This window comes from Cebus imitator, unplaced genomic scaffold (genome assembly GCF_001604975.1).
Source record: "Cebus imitator isolate Cc_AM_T3 unplaced genomic scaffold, Cebus_imitator-1.0 Scaffold45, whole genome shotgun sequence".
In the NCBI taxonomy this organism is placed as follows: Eukaryota; Metazoa; Chordata; class Mammalia; order Primates; family Cebidae; genus Cebus; species Cebus imitator.
This window is the reverse complement of record NW_016107360.1, coordinates 7,190,078-7,209,705: the sequence shown is the minus strand read 5'-3', so window position 1 is coordinate 7,209,705 and position 19,628 is coordinate 7,190,078. Positions and strand designations below refer to the sequence as shown.

Sequence of the window (19,628 nt, the reverse complement as noted above, 5' to 3'; positions counted from 1 at the left end):
CAATTTTGGTGGCTTTCATGAGTGTTGCTGTGTGAGGACTGGGGTGCAGGGTGGGTAGTGAGACATACAGAGCCTTAGGCCTGACTGGTGAAATGGATGCTTCTGACTCTTACACACCTAATGCCAGCAAGTACCATTTACATTCATTCATACTGGGATTACACATGACCTTGGGGTTGGTGGTAAGGGGTTGAAACTGCCGAAATGAAAAGCATCAGTGCCACTGGGCACAGTGGCTCACCCCTGTAATCCTAGCACTTTGGGAGGCCCAGATGGGTGGATCACCTGAGGTCAGGAGATTGAGACCAGCCTAGCCAACATGGTGAAACCTGTTTCTACTAAAAAATACAAAAATTAGCCAGGTGTGATGGCGGGTGCCTGTAATTCCAGCTACTCAGGAGGCTGAGGCAGGAGAATGGCTTGGACCCGGGAGGCAGAGGTTGCAGTGAGCCAAGATCATGCCATTGAACTCCAGCCTGGGAGAGAAGAGTGAAACTCCATCTCAAAAAACGAAAACAAAAACAAATAAACAAAATGAGAAAAGAAAAGCACCAGTGCCCTAAATGATATATCATTTCATTTCTTAGCATGGCTCACACTATTGAACCTGGTGGCTATGATGACAGGCCCTCTCCCTGGTAGGGGGGGCCTGTGGCCTATGTTGGTATTCAATATGTATCGCCAAGCACAGGTCTCATCCAGCTGCTTGCTCGTAACTATTTATTTCCATTCTGGTGGAAATTAAGTTACAGAACTCTGGCAACAGCAAGATTTGATGCATTGCTTAAAAGTCATTTTGCTTTTTAAAATTGAAGAACTGTAACTCTTTAGGCCCTCACTTTAGAAATAATTCTCAGTGCATCATTAGCCCTCACTTCTTCAAGCACTTCACGTTATACCATGGCAGCATTTTGTAAATACTTCCTAACTTTATAAGCACTGCTTGCTAAGAGCCAAGTGTGGGGATTTTACAGGCGAACTCTGGGTCAGAGTACAGGGTGAATCACGGTCCTTGACAGGCCTTGATTCTTCCAAGAGACATGGAGGCCAGCCAGAGTGGTCAGGACAGCCCAGGAGGTTGGAGGATGGGGACCTGGTCAGGACCTCCACGTAGGAGCCACAGAGGGTGGCTGGATCAGCTGGGAAGACAAAGGGCCTGGCTGGTGCCCTGCAAAGGGAGAGAATGGTGGACACAGCGCATTATTCCAAATAATTCTTCAATCTGGAGCTAAGTGCAGGGATCAGGACAGAGGCAACCAGGAGGACTTTACAGGGCTGGCGGTGGATCTCAGGGAGAATCTAGAAGCTCAGCTGGCTGGGAAACCAAACAGGCTGGCAGAAGCTGGAAGTGGGTCCCATGGGAGCAGGCACGAGAGCCCCAGGGGAGATGTCGTCAAGTGAGGACATGGTCATTGCCACAGCTCGCTTTTGTCCTGTTTGATGCTGGCACAGTAAGTTCTGAGGCTGCTTCTGAAGTGTAATCAAACAGAGCCTCTTCATGTGGGTGAAAGGTGGGGAGGGCGGATGGGGAAGCGAGAAGGCCAATTTCTCCTCTGCTAAACCAGGAAAAGAAGAGGAAAAATCTAAAATTGGAACTAGATTTGAAGCTCAGTCTTTTCTTTTTGTCTTAAACACGTCTTAAACATTTTTTGTAATGAAGCGGGGGCATAAATAAATTCCTCCAAATGAAGTTAGAGTGCATCTGATGATAATGGTGGTGGCGGTGATTCAAAAAGATAACGATAATGCCACAAATTATGACAGTTACTACCGTGCTCAGATGTCCAGGCACAGAGCTACACATCTTTTTTTTTTTTTTTTTTTTTTTTTTTTATGAGATGGAGTCTTGCTCTGTCACCTAGGCTGGAGTGTAATGGCACAATCTCGGCTCACTGCAACCTCTGCCTTCTGGGTTTAAGCAATTCTCCTGCCTCAGCCTCCTGAGTAGCCACCACCACACCGGCTAATTTTTTATATTTTTAGTAGAGATGGGGTTTCACCATGTTGGCCAGGCTGGTCTCGAACTCCTGACCTCAGATGATCCGCCCGCTTCAGCTTCCCAAAGTGCTGGGATTACAGGTGTGAGCCACCATACCCAGCCAGGGCTACACATTTTACAGTACTATCATATAATCTTCCAATGAGATAGCACCTGAAATATTCCTATTTGACAGATGAGGAAACTGAGCAACAGAAAAGTACCCAAGGCAACAGTCAATGCCAGAACCAGAATTCTCACCAAAGTCCTCTGATTTCTATTCACATTCATTCTTATCCTGCACTGCTGCCCTGCCAGCCTCTTGTCCTTTGACCTCACAGCTGCTCCAGGAGAACATTTCAGGAGTGAATCAAGGGGCTGTGAACGGTGTGCAGTGCTCCCTGAACTACCATGGACCTTGTATTAGTCCATTCTCACAATGCTAAGAAACATAGCCCAAGACTAGGTGATTTATAAAGAAATGAGGTTTAGTTGACCCACAGTTCTGCGTGTCTGGGAAAGCCTCAGGAAACTTATTTTCTTGGTGGAAGACACCTCTTCACAGGGTGACAGGAGAATGAGTGCCAGCAGGGGACATGCCAGACAATTATAAAACCATCAGATGTCATGAGAACTCACTACCATGAGAACAGCATGGGGGAAGCCACCTCCATGATCTAATCACCTTCCATGAGGTTCCCCCCTAACACATGGGGATTAGAATTCAGATTGCAATTCAAGATGAGATTTGGGTGGGGACACGGAGCCAAACTATATCAGACCGCGTCCACTTCATCCTCATCATGCTGGCCCCACAGTCCCAGCAGTTTGGCATGCTGGTCTTCATCTCCATACTATTTGTAACTATAGGGCATGTGTTATACTTTTTTTTTTTTTTAATGCAAGAAAGTTTAAGATTAAAAATGTCCATGCAAATAAGACAATGAAGGGCATTTGGATGCCTTTAACCTAAGAGGTAGGCAGCACCTTTGGCTTCTCAAAGCTCAGGTAACACTGGCACCATCTCACACTGTTTCCAATGATTGCCCTGTATTCCTGCTGTGTGTCTACCTTGTGCTTTGCTACATTTGAGAGCAATTGTGTCATAACCTGTTGCTGAAAGCATCAACTGCATTAAAGATGTCTTGGCAGTGGTGGTGCTATCCAGAGTTTGAAAGGGGTCTGACTCCTGGCATACTCATTAGCCAAAGTCAGAGAGATTTCACCCCAGACATCTTGAAGGGACTTGTTTTGCTTTTGCCAATATAGTAAGTCAGTGTTTTCAGGTTCTTATTGTTCTTCAGGTTTTAAAATTAACATTGGCTGGGTGTCATGCTTGTGCATGTAATCCTAACACTTTGGGAAACCCAGGTGAGAGGTTCACTTTAGGCTAGGAGTTTGAGACAAGCCTGACCCACATAGCAAGCACCCATCTCTACAGAATTTTAAAAAAATCAGCTGGGCATGGTGGCGTGTGGTTGCAGTTCCAGCTACTCAGGAGACTGAAGCAGGAGGATTGCTCGCTCCCAGAAGTTTGAGGCTGCAGTGAGCTATGTTAGTGCCACTAGACTCCAGCCTGGGAAACAGTGAGATCCTACCTCTAAAAAGATAAAACATAAATAAATAAAATTAGAATATTCTGGTCAATGTTAAAATTAGATAGGTGGAGTGTGATCACTGATGTGTGGTCTCAATTCGCTGGGTGTGGGTTTTTGGTGCTTTTTCCAGTTTGTACTCCCCCAAGAGGGACAAATTTTTCCCCTGGTCCCCAGTCACTATTAAGAACAATTACTTAACAGAAACATGAAAACTAAGGGAAGAATTCAATTACTGTTAAACACAAAAAGACAAAATGTCATTATTAGTAGCAAGGAAACTACCAAAGGAGAATTCACACAGACCTGTTTTTTAGAGCACAAAGTGAAGACAGGAAAGGGAGAATTTTATGGAACATTTTGCATAACCTAAGGTAGTCTTTAAAAAGAGTGCTTTATACAAGGTAATATTTATGGTGCTAGTTGCCACAGTCTCTTCCCTTCCATTAAAACCAAAACAAAACAAAACACCAAAAAACCAAAACACTGAAAGACACTTTTAGTACACACACATACCCAATTGTGTCAGGGATCAAGAAACTAGAATTATCCTTTATATAGTTTTTCATTAAGGAAGTTGTATTGTGATGACATGTAGCATACCAAGTCCTCTTGCTCTTGACTTTTTTCTTAATTAAAAATATTTGGGCCGGGCGCGGTGGCTCAAGCCTGTAATCCCAGCACTTTGGGAGGCCGAGGCGGGTGGATCACGAGGTCAAGAGATCGAGACCATCCTGGTCAACATGGTGAAACCCCGTCTCTACTAAAAATACAAAAAATTAGCTGGGCATGGTGGCACGTGCCTGTAATCCCAGCTACTCAGGAGGCTGAGGCAGGAGAATTGCCTGCACTCGGGAGGTGGAGGTTGCGGTGAGCCGAGATCGCGCCATTGCACTCCGGCCTGGGTAACAAGAGCGAAACTCCGTCTCAAAAAAAAAAAAATATTTGGGGTCAGGCATGGTGGCTCATACCTATAATCATAGTACTTTGGGAGGCTGAGATGGGTGAATCACTTGAGGTCAGGAGCTTGAGACCAGCCTGGCCAACATGGTAAAACTCCGTCTCTGCTGAAAGTACAAAAATTAGCCAGGCATGGTGGTGTGCATGTGTAATCCCAGCTATTGGGAGGCTGAGGCAGGAAAATTGCTTGAACCCAGGAGATTGCAGTGAGCTGAGACCACCACTGCACTCCAGCCTGGGTGACAGAGCAAGACTCCATCTCAAAAAAATTTTTTTAACATTGATTTAGAGATGGGGTCTTGCCATGTTGCCCAGGCTGGTCTCAAATTCCTGAGCTCAAGCAATCTGCCTGTCTTGGCCTCCCAAAGTGCTGGATGGGAGCCATTGTGTGAGCCACTGCACCTGGCCTACTCTTGATTATTTTAATGAAATGCTTGCAAAGTGGGCATAGTAAAGTGTTTACTAAATACACTCTGAAGTCTTTCATTTAGTCTCCAGACCGGACGTGGTGTCTCACACCTGTAATCCCAGCACTTTGGGAGGCCAAGCTGGGTGGATCATGAGGTCAAGAGACAGAGACTATCCTGGCCAAGATGATGAAACCCCATCTCTACTAAAAATACAAAAATTAGCTGGGTGCGGTGGTGGGCACCTGTAATCCCAGCTATTTGGGAGGCTGAGGCAGGAGAATCGCTTGAAACCTGGAGGCGGAGGTTGTGGTGAGCCGAGATCACGCCATTGCACTCCTGCCTGGCAACAGAGACTCCATGCCAAAAGTAAAATAAAATCTCCAAAAGTACTAGCAGCTTGAGTGAAGAATTTATGTCAAATCTTCTAAGTAGTGCTGACTCTCTACCCCTGCACCTTCTGCAGGTAACATTCGAAAAATGTTTACCTTAAATTTTGCATTTTCAATTACTAATTTTATTCTTCTTTCCCCTGAAGTTCCTATATGGTAAAACAGCAATACTTTTCTCTCTACTGGGGGGTGAATCAACTGTTTTAGACCAGTACGGTCCAATAGAAATATAATGCACACCATGTATCTAAAAAAAAAGCATTTAACTCAATATATTCAAAACATTTAATTTGCAATCAATATAAAATTGAGATCGTTTACATTCTTTCAAGTCAATTCTTCACTCCTGTTTTTCACCCTATAGCACATGTCAACTTGGTCTAGCCACATTTTAGGTGCTCAGTAGTATACATGACTAGTGGCTACCCCATTGGACTGCAGTTTTAGACTCTTAATTCCTGAAGTTTCGCTTATTTCTCACTGTGAGAGGCATATAAATGACACAATGTGCTCTATTCTGCCTTAAAGAGTAGCAGTAACATGGCAGGGCACTTGTCCAGCTGCAAAACCAATCGTATGAAACTTCATTCCCTCAGCTACAACATTCGGCTCTGTTCCCAGAAACGTACATCAAACTGATTTGACCAGATTTTGTCTGTGTCTTTGAAACAGATTGGTGTGGAGCTGTCCTGGAGATGCAGATGTCACTGGAGGATGATTCCAATAATTGGCCCCTTGCAGTGCAGATAAACTCCATGAGGGGGCCTTCTAGTCATGGTGGCATAATCCTGGATTGTGATCAATGTCAGTATTTACAACAAAATATTGTCATCAGAACTTTCCAGTTTATGAATACAAAGTAAATTTTGGAAAGGCAATGTTTCTAGTACAAAATGAAAATAAGCCTTTCAAACAGATCTCTGGCTATCTGTTCACAGAAACTGAGCATGGCTTTTGTCTCCTCAAGAGGAAAGATATCCCCGGTTTTGGCTTTGACAATCAGCTGAGTTGACCCAGACCCACCAGATCATCTGGTCCACTGAGCTCCCTGCTCCAGAGGCAGCCTCCATTTTCTGTAGATCAACATTTAGTTATGCAGACACCTTCTGATCCATTCCTTCCTTCAAAGTACAGTACTTGAGACCATGAAGAAAACATCCTCACTTGGCTTTAGGAGCTTAGAATGCAAAAGACCACTCCCCTCTTCCATTAGAAAATTAGGGCAATTGTCAGATTACTAACTTGCCAGTTGGTTCTTTGTTCTTAGGAAGCTCAGAGCCAACTTGGCTGGAGCCTACAGCATGAGGTCTAATGGCTTAGTTTTTTTATTCTTGCTTTCTACTTGCTGAGCTTTTATCTGCTAATTATTGTTGCTTGATATTTGTTGTAAACCACCCTAAATTATTTTGGGAATGTGGTGTGGGAAGGTATAACTAGATCTTTTCAGTTTGCCCTAACAATTTAATCTTTCAGATATTGACCCCGACACGAAATGAAAGTATTCCTTACAACAGATGTCAACCAAAGCACATTCTATTAAAACTGGTTCGGGGCCAGGCGCGGTGGCTCACTCCTGTAATCCCAGCACTTTGGGAGGCCGAGGCGGGTGGATCATGAGGTCAAGAGATCAAGACCATCCTGGTCAACATGGTGAAACCCCGTCTCTACTAAAACTACAAAAAATTAGCTGGGCATGGTGGCGCATGCCTATAATCCCAGCTACTCAGGAGGCTGAGGCAAGAGAATTGCCTGAACCCAGGAGGCGGAGGTTGCGGTGAGCCGAGATCGCGCCATTGCCCTCCAGTCTGGGTAACAAGAGCGAAACTCCGTCTCAAAAAAAAAAAAAAAAAACTGGTTCCGACTTACATACTAAAATGAGTCACACTGTGAAAGCTTCAGAAAGGTAGGATTTGTCTCTATTACGGGACTTAACACAAAAAACAGCAAAAATTTGCCAAATTATATAATTAAATACCTAAGGCTTAAGGACCTTCAAAAGACATATATTTCAGTCTGGAATATTCACTTGAACTACAAAGATTTGGCTACTTTTAGGAAACAATCGATTTGTATTCAAGTGCTTAGGAACACTGGCAGAGTAAGATAAAATGGGATATGGCCATTCTTGAAATCAAATTGTGACTCAAATCTACATGAACTGACATGTCATGCCAATGCCACAATTGTTACACTGGGTTTTACGTCACTACCTGGGAAGGTTTGGTGACCAGAGTTCTTAAATAAGATTTTCTACTTTCAATGAAATCATAACCATTAGCATAAAAATTACATTTCCAGTCACAATTTTTTATAGTCATAATTAAAGATTCACATGCCCAAGTTTCTCACTTGAAATTAGTTTAAGTCCTCTTTAAACAAAAACATTTCATTCAACTCCAGGCTTACTTCTCTTCATGGCGCTTGAGCACAAAATGGTGGTTTAGTAGTCCATTCCTGCTTTTAGCTCTGCTAAACATGTAGACGTGCACTGTACTAAGGCAGGCAAGTTGATTCTGCAGAACTGTGGCACTGACTGTAACCACTCATTCCATTTTCCTGGGTGGTGCTATGCTTAATCAGGTTCTATATTGGACAACTCTGCATTGCTAGGGTATAAGTTAAGGAGATTTGGTAGTGGGGGAGTGGCAGGGAAGGTATCAAACTTAGAATCATAAGGGACATCTGAAGTACTTTGCTCATACAGGCAAGGTGACACAACTTATGTCAGCAAATACTTGGTCACCAGGGCAGGGCTCAACAGTTAGACCTATTACACACAGAAAAGAACAATGACTCACAACCCATACTTGAATCTATCCTTTTTAAGAAGCATCCTTGATTACTCTAAGGCAATAGGGACAAGGAACGCAGACTGGCTCTTTTCAGCCAGTCTTTCAGAGTCAACCATGTGGTTTATGCAGCATCAACTCATTTCAACCCCAAACCAATTACTCCGCTTCCTTTCATTTTTCTAATTTCTTGGTTAGCCAGTATTTGTCAAGAACATCCTAAGCTTTCTTGGAATGGAAAACAGCCAATATGGAAAGCAACACTGCAGGGAAGCCATAGTATTCAGAGTAACGGCACATGTAACAGATTTTCCATATCCCACTTTGTGCCATCTCTTATGGAGATGGACATAATGGACACATCACAGATGAGACTTAAAATGCTGCTGTGAAGTGGATACAGCAGTGTTGTTGCCGTCCAGAAGAGAAATTTTCACAGTACTGATGAGCATGCCGATACATAAGTGTCATTTGGCCCTGCTTCTCAGGTATTTATTCTGTGCATGAGTCACCTCTGTGACTTATGTCCCAAGAGTGACTTTGATGCATTTTTGCTATTTCAACTTGGCAGTTAATGTAAATAGTGACCCCCAAACCACCTTGCCATACGTAGATTTCACTGGAAATGCCACTGAAATGCCAAGGAGGGTTAAGTTTTTATAAAGTCATGTTTATTGAAGTATGATTTTACATTCAGTAAAATTCATCCTGTTAAGATTTGACAAATGCATAGTCATACCATAATTAGATGCAGAACAACTGTAGAATCACTCTAATGATTCCCTCCTGTCCATTTGCAATTAATGCCTTTTTGATCCCAAGGACTTGTTTTTCTGTCAAAAGTGTCAAATTTAATCACTAAAATGATGTACAGTACTATGGAAAAATGTATAAGCACATAAAATACACAAACCAAAGTGAGATACTTTAAAAAGTTTCTTTAGCATACCAACAAAAAATGAAGATAGCATTGCATTTTACTATAGATGTGCAAATATTCCTCCACCATTGTCCTATATATGGCTCAACAGTAATGTTGAAGACTATACCGGGTGGGCATGGTGGCTTGTGCCTGTAATCCCAGCACTTTGGGAGGCCGAGGTGGGTGGATCACCTGAGGTCAGGAGTTTGAGACCAGCCTGGCCAGCATGGCAAAACCCCATCTCTACAAACATTAGCCTGTAATCCCAGCTACTTGGGAGGCTGAGGCGGGATAATCACTTGAACCTGGAAGGTGGAGGTTGCAGTGAGTAGAGATTGTGCCACTACACTCCAGCCTGGGCACAAGACAAAACAAGACTCAAAACAAAACAAAAATATATAAAAATACAAAATTAGCTAGGTGTGGTGGTGTGTGCCTGTACTCCCAGCTACTTGTGGACCTGAGGCAGGAGAATGATCCCAAGAGGCAGAGGGTGCAGTAAGCTGAGATCACACCACTGTATTTCAGCCTGGGAAACAAGAGTGGAGCCTTAAAAAAAAAAAGACTCAGATCTCATAAACTACAAAAGGAAAAAAGAAAAAAAGACTATATTGTAAAATAACAATCTTAAGAAGAGTTAAATCACATCTTTGTTGAGTATATGAACATGATTAATGTATTGCTCTTTGGTATTAACACTGTCAAGTTACAGACCACAGCTGGTTCATAGAAAAACTACTTTAAATAATGAAATTGAATTCCATAAAAATTTTCTACAGGATGAACTCAACTATAAGGCAGAGACACAAAACTTATAGGTTGGGGCCATCTCAAAATTCACCCTTGCTACCACTATGAAAAGAACAACCAAAAAAAGCAACCTCTATTCTGTAGATACTAAAGGTAACATATCCAAATACATCTCATCTACTTGAAAAGTTTCACTGATTCTTTCAAGCACCAGACCTGTAAAAAAAAAAGTATCACAGTAGGTATTACTAAATAGCAAAATACAGTACTCTCTAGACTATGTTTACAAAAACTGCAAGTAAGTAAATAACATTCCCCAATATCTTACACATTGTTGCTGTCTTACACAATGTTGTGACAGCTAAATTTATTTTTTTTTACTCAAAATCCTGCTTTTCTCTTGACTTAGTAGTATTATCTATTTACTAAGAGCTTCTCCCCATGTTTATCTAAAGCGTAATTTTAAAAGGGGCAGTGGTGTGATTCCATCTAATAAATTCCTGCATATCAAGTTGGCCTCAGGTAAATCCTTTAATCCATCAGAGCAGAAGCATATGAAATCAGATTAGAGTTCTCATCCTTGGCCAGGATTTCAATTCAACTATTAATAACTTAACCCAAATTCTTTCCATTTGGCCCATACCTTAAGTTCATCAGCCATCTTGAAACTCCACCACACCTGGTTAAAAAAAGTGAAAGACAATGTTAAGAATATCATGCAATTTTGTTTTTTTATGGAGTGGTCTCTATAGTGGCTATCCACTAGCTACCTTTGAGGAGTAAATAAATTGCTATCTCTGAATATAATTCTTATACAAAGCTACATTCTCCAAATTTTTCCTGACACTTGGGGGTCTTTTGTAGTTTCTAGCTTGGAAAAAAATGGTCAAGTCACCATCTTTCCATTCATCAGCATCAAATACTATCCATTTTTGAAAAGAAACATTATCCCAACAATATTTGCCTAGGAAAAATGAAACAAACCTTCCACAGATTTAAAAATTAAAAGAATAGGCTGGCGCAGTGGCTCATGCCTGTAATCCCAGCACTTTGGGAGGCTGAAGTGGGCGGATCACCTGAGGTTACAAGTTAGAGACCAGCCCGGCCAACATGGAGAAACCCTGTCTCTACTAAAAATACAAAATTAGCCTGTTGTGGTAGCCATGCCTGTAATCCCAGCTATTCAGAAGGCTGAGGCAGGAGAATCACTTGAACCCAGGAGGCAGAGGTTGCAGTGAGCTGAAATCGTTCCACTGCACTCCAGCCTGGGCAACAGAGCAAGAGACTCAGTCTCAAAAAAAAAAAAAAAAAAAATCAAAGGAAGCACTAAACTCGTTTACCCTGAGGCTGAGTTCAGGGGGCTGAGAAGTTTCTAGTTCTGGGAACTTGCTCAGTTTTCACAATCCTTAAGTAGACACTAGCTCACACTGCTTCCTTGACATAGTGTCTCTCACAGTTTAAATTGAATAGTTAAAACAATTTGACTCAGTAAGAATCCCTAACACGTAAAACAAGGCCTCGCCACTGCCATCTTCCTGTGCCGTTTGTGGCTATTCGCCAGAGCTGGAGCTATTCCAGGGAAGGAAAATTGTCCATGCTCTGGGCCCATCTATATCGCTGGAAAAAAGGTGCCTAGAACCCAGACTGCAAACGTACAAGTTTTCCTTGTTAAAGCATGGTAAAATGGGTCGCATTTGGTTTCATTAAAAAGGCAGCAATCTTTCACAACTGAGGAAAACACAAACCACAAGCTTCACATTTCAACAGAAAACTGTGGTACCTATGATAGCCACAAAGATTCTTTCCTTTGATGACTCAAATCTAAATGTAGATCTTTATCGATTTTACTAAATTCGCGAAGTATCCCTTTATATGGCAATTTGTACCAGTAGTGAACAATTAAAAGAGAGCCGCTCCAAACACTCCCCTTCCCAAGACAAACGTTCTCTAGGGCAGCCTTGCGTATTCCTGCACCTTAGTAGACATATGTTAGGCGTTCAAAGCCTTGTCCTTGTCCCAGTCAGAACCCAGTAGTTCAGACTTTTCCCAGGACAGAAAACCAGGAAGGGCCTCCTCACACCCTGAAAATGTTGGAAGCTGGCCCTGTGTTGTACAACGCTCTGGCCACTCTGAAAAAGCAGATCTTGAGGAGGAACCGCAGGCTCCTTTATTAGGGCTCACAGGGCTCTGCTCAACTCACTGCTGGCCTGGGCTCCAGCAAGACTCGTCCCTCTGGGCCTTTTAAATTATCCGACTGCGGGCCAGTAGCAAATGAACGGCACTGGTGGCGGGTGCTGGTGGCTGCGCGAGTGAAGTGACCTCCGTGAGATTGGTGACCCCACTATTATACTGCCCCGCTTGGAATCTTAAAGCGCTTCAGACCTCAGATCTCACTTCCTAAATAGGCAACGTCAGCCCGCGCGGTCAGGCTGGAACCCCGGGTGCGCCAAGAACCCGGAGACCGTCCAGGGCTCGGCGCCTCCGCCCGCAGTCGGAATTTGATCCTCAAAATGCAATCATTTCTTTAATTGAAAAGGGACTAAAAGCTGCCTGTAGGCCGGATCCGTTGACCGCAGGGGCTCAGGGGCGGGCGCTGACGGGCGCCTGGCAGCTTCTGCTGGGTGGGGGTGGGATCCTCGAGGAAGGGGGGCTGCCCCTTCAAGCGCACGAGGACACCGGCAGTCCTAACCCGGGACGAAGGGTCCAGCTGCCACGAGGACGCCCCCCACCCCCGAGGAGCCCTAACGGAGGCTTCCCCGCGGCGCTGAGCCGAGGCCGGGGTGGGCAAGGGGGCCGCGAGGGGCGCGCCTAGAAGGGCAAGGGGGAGCCCTGGAGCCGCTTGGCCGGCTCCCGCGTCCGGCAAGTCGGAGCCCACTTACCCAGTCACGCGCCGCGGTCGAAAAGGAAGGGAACCGCGGAAAACAAGTTTAAAAAGGGCCTGGGCGGGGTGGCACCAACCAAAAAGTTGCGCCTAGGCCGCTCCTGCCCCAGCACCCGCCCCACTCGCGGCGCCCAGAGGCCCTCGCGCGTCCCCTGCCGGCGGCCAGGGCCTTCCCCGCCTTGGGTCCCCCCACTCCACGCGGCCCCAGGTCCCCTTCTGCCCCGGCCTCTGAGTCTGGGGAGTCTGTGGACTCGGGATCATCTGTCCCAAACTCTTGCCGGCTGTGATGTCTCTTTATCTCGTCGAAGGTCAGAGGAAGCTGCTGCCACTCAAATAATGTTTATCTCTGGTACCTCCTCTCCCCTTTGCCTGGTGTTTATTATTATAAGCACAACCCTGAGTGCTTATTTCAAGACTCTTCTAATTACGAAACAGAAGACTGGCCCCCTAGAACATTAGCGGGGGTCGGGGGTGCAAACTCATAGAAGAGAGGTTGTAAGGTGCCTGGAGTGCGGTAGGCTTAGAATAATGGCCACGCCCTGCAAATGTCTTGCCCACAAAGCACCTCTGTGTCATTGGGCTGGGAGGAGGAAGGGGAGAAGGTATTTTGACTGCAGTAAATAAACAGGTCTATTGGCTGGATGCCTAAGCAGCACTACCTATACAACAAGGGTGCTACGGACTGAACTGTGTCCCCACTCCCAAAGACATATTGAAGACCTAACCTCCAGCACCTGTGAATGCAACCTAACTTGGGAACTGCATCTTCACACATGTAGTCAAGTCAAGATGGGGTCACTGGGCTGGACCCTCATTCAACATGACTAATGTCCTTATCACACGGTGTCAAATGCCACAGGAAGACAGAGACAGACGGGAATGTGGCGGGACAGGGGCAGATAGGAGTAATGCAGCTGTAAGCCCAGGAGTGCGGCCGGATTGCCTGCCACCACCAGAGAGAGGCTAGGAAGAGACAAGGAAGGATCCTCCCCTGCAGATTTCAGAGGGAGCTTGGCGTTTGGTTCTGCTGATGTTTTGATTTTGGACTTCGAATCACCAGAAATGTGAGACAAGACATTTCTGTTGTTTTAAGTCACCAAGCGCTTTGCAAAGAGGGAATTAATACCATGACTGTGGGCACTTTCCCTCTGCCATTCTGTGTAAAATCTGGCCATAAAGACTTATCTGACTTCCCGTGTTTGACTGTAGGTCATAAGACTCCCATTCCAGAGGGGCTCCTGTCCCATACGCAGAAGGAAAGGGTGTGTACTCAGGCCAAGAAGCATCTAGACAGACAGACTTGCTGGGTTTTCCCTCTCTATTAGTCTTAGATCATACCCTTTTTGTCCAATCATATTTATATGCCAGTGCCCATATTTTGTTGAACCTAGGCATAAAAATGGACAATTTCCTCTATATCTTTGGGTCTTCATTTGAAGGCTCCCAGGTATACACATTAAATACATTTATATGCCTTTTCTCCAATTAATCTGCCTTTTGCAAGTAGATTTTGTAGTGAACCTTAAGAGGGCAAAGGGAAAACTTTCCACCTTGGCCCCTACAGATTGCTCAGTGCAACAAGTATTTATTAAGTGCCTGTTCTATTCCAGGTACTGATTGGTGTTAGAGGGTGTAAAGTTCAATGAGAAACTGCCCCTGCACTAAAGTGAGGAATATAAAATGAGATTCACCCACTAGTAGAAGCCCACGAAGAGTGCCAAGAGCGCAGCACAAAACCACAAAGCCCAGCCTGCTAAGGCTACAGGGAAGGCTTCCAGAGGGAAGAGGTACCTATAGGTGCAGTAAGTGTGGCATGACCAGAAGGAAACTCATACACTGCATGAAACTTAGGAGCTCAAAGAAGAAAGAGGCCAAGAGAGTTAAAGAAAAATCACAGAGGCTGGGCACGGTGGCTCACGCCTATAATCCCAGCACTTTGGGAGGCTGAGGTGGGGGGATCATGAGGTCAGGAGTTCGAGGCCAGCCTGACCAACATGGTGAAACCCTGTCTCTAAAAAGATAAAGAAAAATCATAGGATAATAGAGTACAGGGGACTTTAATGTATCATCTAGAATTTTTTTTTTTTTTTTTTTTTTAGAGACAGGGTTTCACCATGTTGACCAGGATGGTCTCCAACTCTTGACCTAGTTATCCGCCCGCCTCAGCCTCCCAAAGTGCTGGGATTACAGGCGTGAGCCACCATGCCCGGCCCCATCTAGAATTTTTCTCTGGTGGGTGGAGCTGGTCTTAGGGTGTTCTCCAAAAGCAGAGTTGTCATGATGGTGGAATGTAGGCTCCATGGGAACTCTGTTTCCTTCTCTACTGAATCCCCAGAATTCAGCGTAAATGCCTAGATTATATTTAGATAAGGGGGAAAAACCTTCTTATCTAAATATCCTTATCAGAGAAAGATTATTTCCCAAAGTAGTTGAATGTTTATACCATAAAACTCTTCAAGGCCCACAATGACACAGTGGTAGGGTTTGATCCCAGGCTTGGTCACCTTGAATGTGAATTTATTCCCGTATTCCCAGTACGTAGCTTAGCGCTTTGCACATTGTCGATGCTTGATAAATCGTGCTGAATTTTCTTCTTTTGGTATCTGTTTGACTTGTCTTTCACATATGTGGTGAACTACAGACAGTCCCTGACTTATGATGGTTTGATTTATGATTTTTTTTTTTTTTTTACTTTGTGATGGGTGTAAAAGCAATAGGTAGCTCAGTAGAAAATGTATTTCAAGTATCCATACAACCATTCCGTTTTTCACTTTCAGTACAGGGTTCAATAAATTACATGAGGTATTCAACACTTTATTCTAAAATAGGCTTTGCGTTCAATTGTTTTGTCTAACTGTAGTGTAATGTCAGTGTCCTGAGCACATTTGAGACAGACGAGGCTACACTGGAACATTCGGTAGGTTAGGCGTATTTTTTTATCTTGAGATGGAGTCTCCCACTGTCGCCTGGGCTGGAGTGCAATGGCGTGATCTCAGCTCACTGCAACCTCCGCCTACCGAGTTCAAGTAGTGATGCTCCTGTCTCAGCCTCCCAAGTAGCTGGGATTACAGGCGCCTGTCACTGTAATAACCTACTCTGGGCTAGCATCACTGACTCCATCTTAGCTGTAAACTCCAACCTGGCTTCCCCCTCCCTACCACAGCCCCTCTGAGTGCATAACTGGGTAATGCTGCACTTAGAAGCACTGAAGCATACTGTTCCTAACAGTTGTAACCATTGTAACTGCGTCCTGCTTGGCATACACCTCCCCCACCCCCACCTGCTATTGTAAGAAAAAAATTTCCCTTTGATCATTGTGTAGAAGAAGCCTGAACAGCCCCCTTCTTGGTGACACCTGTGCCTGCAGCCCCTTCCTCTAACCTGCTTTTCTGCTTCTGTAAAATTCCACTTCAGCTAGGCTCCCCCTCCCCTACCTAAATCAAGGTATAAAAGACAACCAAGCCCTTTCCTCGGGGCCAAGAGAATTTTGAGCATTAGCCGTCTCTCGGTCGCTGGCAAATCAATAAAAGACTCTGAATTTGAAATGAGAGCGTTTTGTGTTCCTTCTAACTTGCTTGGCTACAACAGCCACCATGCCTGGCTAATTTTTTGTATTTTTAGTAGAGGCAGGATTTCACTATGTTGGCCAGGCTGGTCTTGAACTCCTGACCTTGTGATCCACCTGCATTGGCCTCTCAAAGTGCTGGGATTACAGGCATGAGCTACCATCCCTGGCTTGATTAGGTGTATTAAATTACATGCACTTTCTTCACTATCTTTTCTTTCTTGTCTTGTCTTGTCTTGTCTTTCCCTTTCTTTTCTTTTCTTTTCCTTTCTTCCTTCCTTCCTTCCTTCCTTCCTTCCTTCCTTCCTTCCTTCCTTCCTTCCTTCCTTCCCTTTCTTTCTTTCTTTCTTTCTTTCTTTCTTTCTTTCTTTCTTTCTTTCTTTCCTTTCTTTCCTTTCTTTTCTTTCTTTTCTTTTTTTTTGAGATGGAGTCTTGCTCTGTTGCCCAGGCTGGAGTGCAGTGGCTCTATCTTGGCTCACTGCAACCTCTGCCTACTGGGTTCCAGTGATTCTCCTGCCTCAGCCTCCTGAGTAGCTGGGACTATAGGTGTGTACCATCACACCTGGCTAATTTAAATTTTTCTTTCTTAGTAGAGACAGGGTTTCACTATATTGGCTAGGCTGGTTTTGAACTCCTGACCTCATGATCCGCCTGCCTCGGCCTCCAACATGCTGGGATTACAGACGTCAGCCACCACGCCCAGCCTTAAATGCACTTTCAACTTACCATATTTTAAACTCACAATGGGGTTATCAGAACATAAGTCTATTGTCAGGTGAGGAGCATCTGTGCTTGGAGGGTAGGAATCCCAATGGGAGGCATTGCGCGCTTCCCTGGCTTGTTTTGCTGCTGTTAGTGGGGAGCCTTTTCCCCCAGTCCCATGCTTTTCTGCAGAGGACCTTCTCCCAGACAATGCCCTGGGCCTTTTACTCATTCTTTTCTCTTTCCTTTCCAGAGAAGGAAAGAATTTCAATACAATTCTGTGCTAACATAAATGTTGAAATCATGCAAACTGAGGTGGTCCTGTTGGCTTCCATCCTCTGCCTGTCCCGTTTTCAATGTGAACTCGTGCAGACTATGATTTTCTCTGATGGGACTAGAGGAAACAGGGTGGGGTAGAGTGGTGAGTGACTGCCCTGACATTTTTGTGCTTTTTTCATGGTCAGAAAGGAATTAAAAATAGTGTCTCTCCCAGCACTTTGGGAGTTTGAGGCATGTGGGTCACCTGAGGTCAGGAGTTTGAGACCAGCCTGACCAACATGGAGAAACCCCATCTCTATTAAAAATACAAAATTAGCTGGATATGGTGGCACATGCCTGTAATCCTAGCTGCTCAGAGGCTGAGGCCGGAGAATCGCTTGAACCTAGGAGGTGGAGGTTGCAGTGAGCCGGGATCAGACCATTGCACTCCAGACGGCAACAAGAGTGAAACTCCATCTCAAAAAATAAAAAATAATGTCTCTCGGCCGGGCGTGGTAGCTCAAGCCTGTAATCCCAGCACTTTGGGAGGCCGAGGCGGGTGGATCATGAGGTCAGGAGTTCAAGAGCAGCCTGGCCAAGATGGTGAAACCTGGTCTCTAAAAAAAAAAAAAAAAAATTGTCTCTCATTAACCCTGCAATAACATAATCCTGGAAGCTACTGAGGGTTTTCTCAGTTCAGTGTATAGTCAGTCAACTGGGGACATTATAAGTGTCACTGCCTTAACTTTTGTGCTTTTCTTTCTTTTTTCTTGAAATAGGGTCTTGCTCTGTTGTCCAGGCTGGAGTGCAGTGGCACAGTCATAGCTGCCTTGACCTCCTGGGCTCAAGAAATCCTCCTGCATAAGCCTTCTAGGTACCTGGGACTATAGGCATGTGCCACTATCCCTGGCTAATTTTGTTTGTTTTTTATTTTTTGTAGAGGCAGGGGTCTCGCTGTGAGCTAGCCTTACTTTGCCAGGCTAGTCTTGAACTGGGTTCAAGCAATCTTCCTGCCTTGGCCCCCCAAAACACTGAGATTATAGTTGTGAACCAGTACGGCCTGCCACTTTTGTGCTTTTTGATGGTCAAAACAGTAATAAAAATAGTGTCTCTCAGCCAGGCGCGGTGGCTCACGTCTGTAATCCTAGCACTTTGAGAGGCTGAGGTAGGTGGATCACATGAGGTCAGGAGTTCAAAACCAGTTTGGCCAACATGGTGAAACCCTGCCTCTACTAAAAATACAAAAAATTTAGCTGGGCATAGTGGCAGGTGCCTATAATCCCAGCTACTTGGGAGGCTGAGGCAGGAGAATCACTTGAACCCAGGAGGGGGATGGTGCAGTGAGCCAAGATTGCGCCATTGCACTCCAGCCTAGGTGAGAGAGTGAGACTCTGTCTCAAAAAAAAAAAAGAAAAGAAAAGAAAGTCTCTCATTAACCCTGCAATAACATAAACCTGCATTTTACCCAGCTTAAATTTTTGGCCATCACTTATGTTGACCATCACATCCACTGGCTCATCTTTCTCAAAGAAGAAACACATCTATTTGAAGGCTGCAGCTATGATGATTCACTCCTCTTTTCTTCCCTCACTGCCCAAAACCAGCATAAGGCAATGGTGGCCCAAGGTCCAAACTGGGACGAGAAGTAGGGTGTCTCAGCTCTGAAGACACAATCTGAACAGTAACAAAGCAAGCACATTAATTTCCATTCTATGTCTTATGCCTGAGTTCGTTCTTAATGCGGAAGGAAGGGAAAGTGCATTGTTTTTCACCCTCCCCATATCCTACAGTTGCCTGATCCTTATCCCTAGGAGGGTCCCAGACTCACATGTTATCCATAGACTAACCTCAGACATTTGCTTTCATGAATCCATTCATTTACTCTTGTGTCTGTTTAGTGCACATTTTAGTGTGTTGTTGCAGTGTGTAGTCAGAATATAAAGCAACTGCAGACATTGTTTATGATTTAAATGATCAGTCCAGTTGGGTAACATTTTAATTGGGATCATTGGGCTGTTTGCCACGAGCAGGTCTCTGCCCAGTAGCTTGCCTTTTCCAAGCAGCTGTATGCTTGTTTTCAAGCCAAGAGAGAATATCTGTCCTTGCGGAAGCATATTGGTTTCATTTGCTTAAATAAACCCAAGTGACTGATTTCAGCAATCAGAAGTACACATGTGAGTATCCTAGAAGCCCTGGGATAAGAGCGCTCTGATCCCCACGTGGGTACAAAATAGCCTATTGTTTCTGATCCTCATAGAGACACAAAATAGCCTGTTAAAAAAAAATCCCGACAGATTTGTTATTTAAAAACCTGAGCATTGGCCGGGCGCGGTGGCTCACGCCTGTAATCCCAGCACTTTGGGAGGCCGAGGCGGGTGGATCACGAGGTCAAGAGATCGAGACCATCCTGGTCAACATGGTGAAACCCC

The 19,628-nt window shown here is 44.7% G+C and overlaps 1 long non-coding RNA gene and 1 other non-coding gene across 2 annotated transcripts; both read right to left on the bottom strand.

Annotated features, from left to right (window-relative positions):
• Nucleotides 1-9,541: 9,541 nt before the first annotated feature.
• On the bottom strand, nucleotides 9,542-12,769 carry LOC119470942. The gene is made up of 3 exons (XR_005199920.1): nucleotides 11,874-12,769; nucleotides 10,437-10,472; nucleotides 9,542-10,009 (listed from the first exon to the last, which is right to left on the bottom strand). It is a non-coding gene; the product is annotated as an uncharacterized LOC119470942 (long non-coding RNA).
• LOC119470974 lies at nucleotides 10,307-10,380 on the bottom strand. Its single transcript, XR_005199959.1, has one exon. It is a non-coding gene; the product is annotated as a small nucleolar RNA SNORD93 (small nucleolar RNA).
• Nucleotides 12,770-19,628: the final 6,859 nt, after the last annotated feature.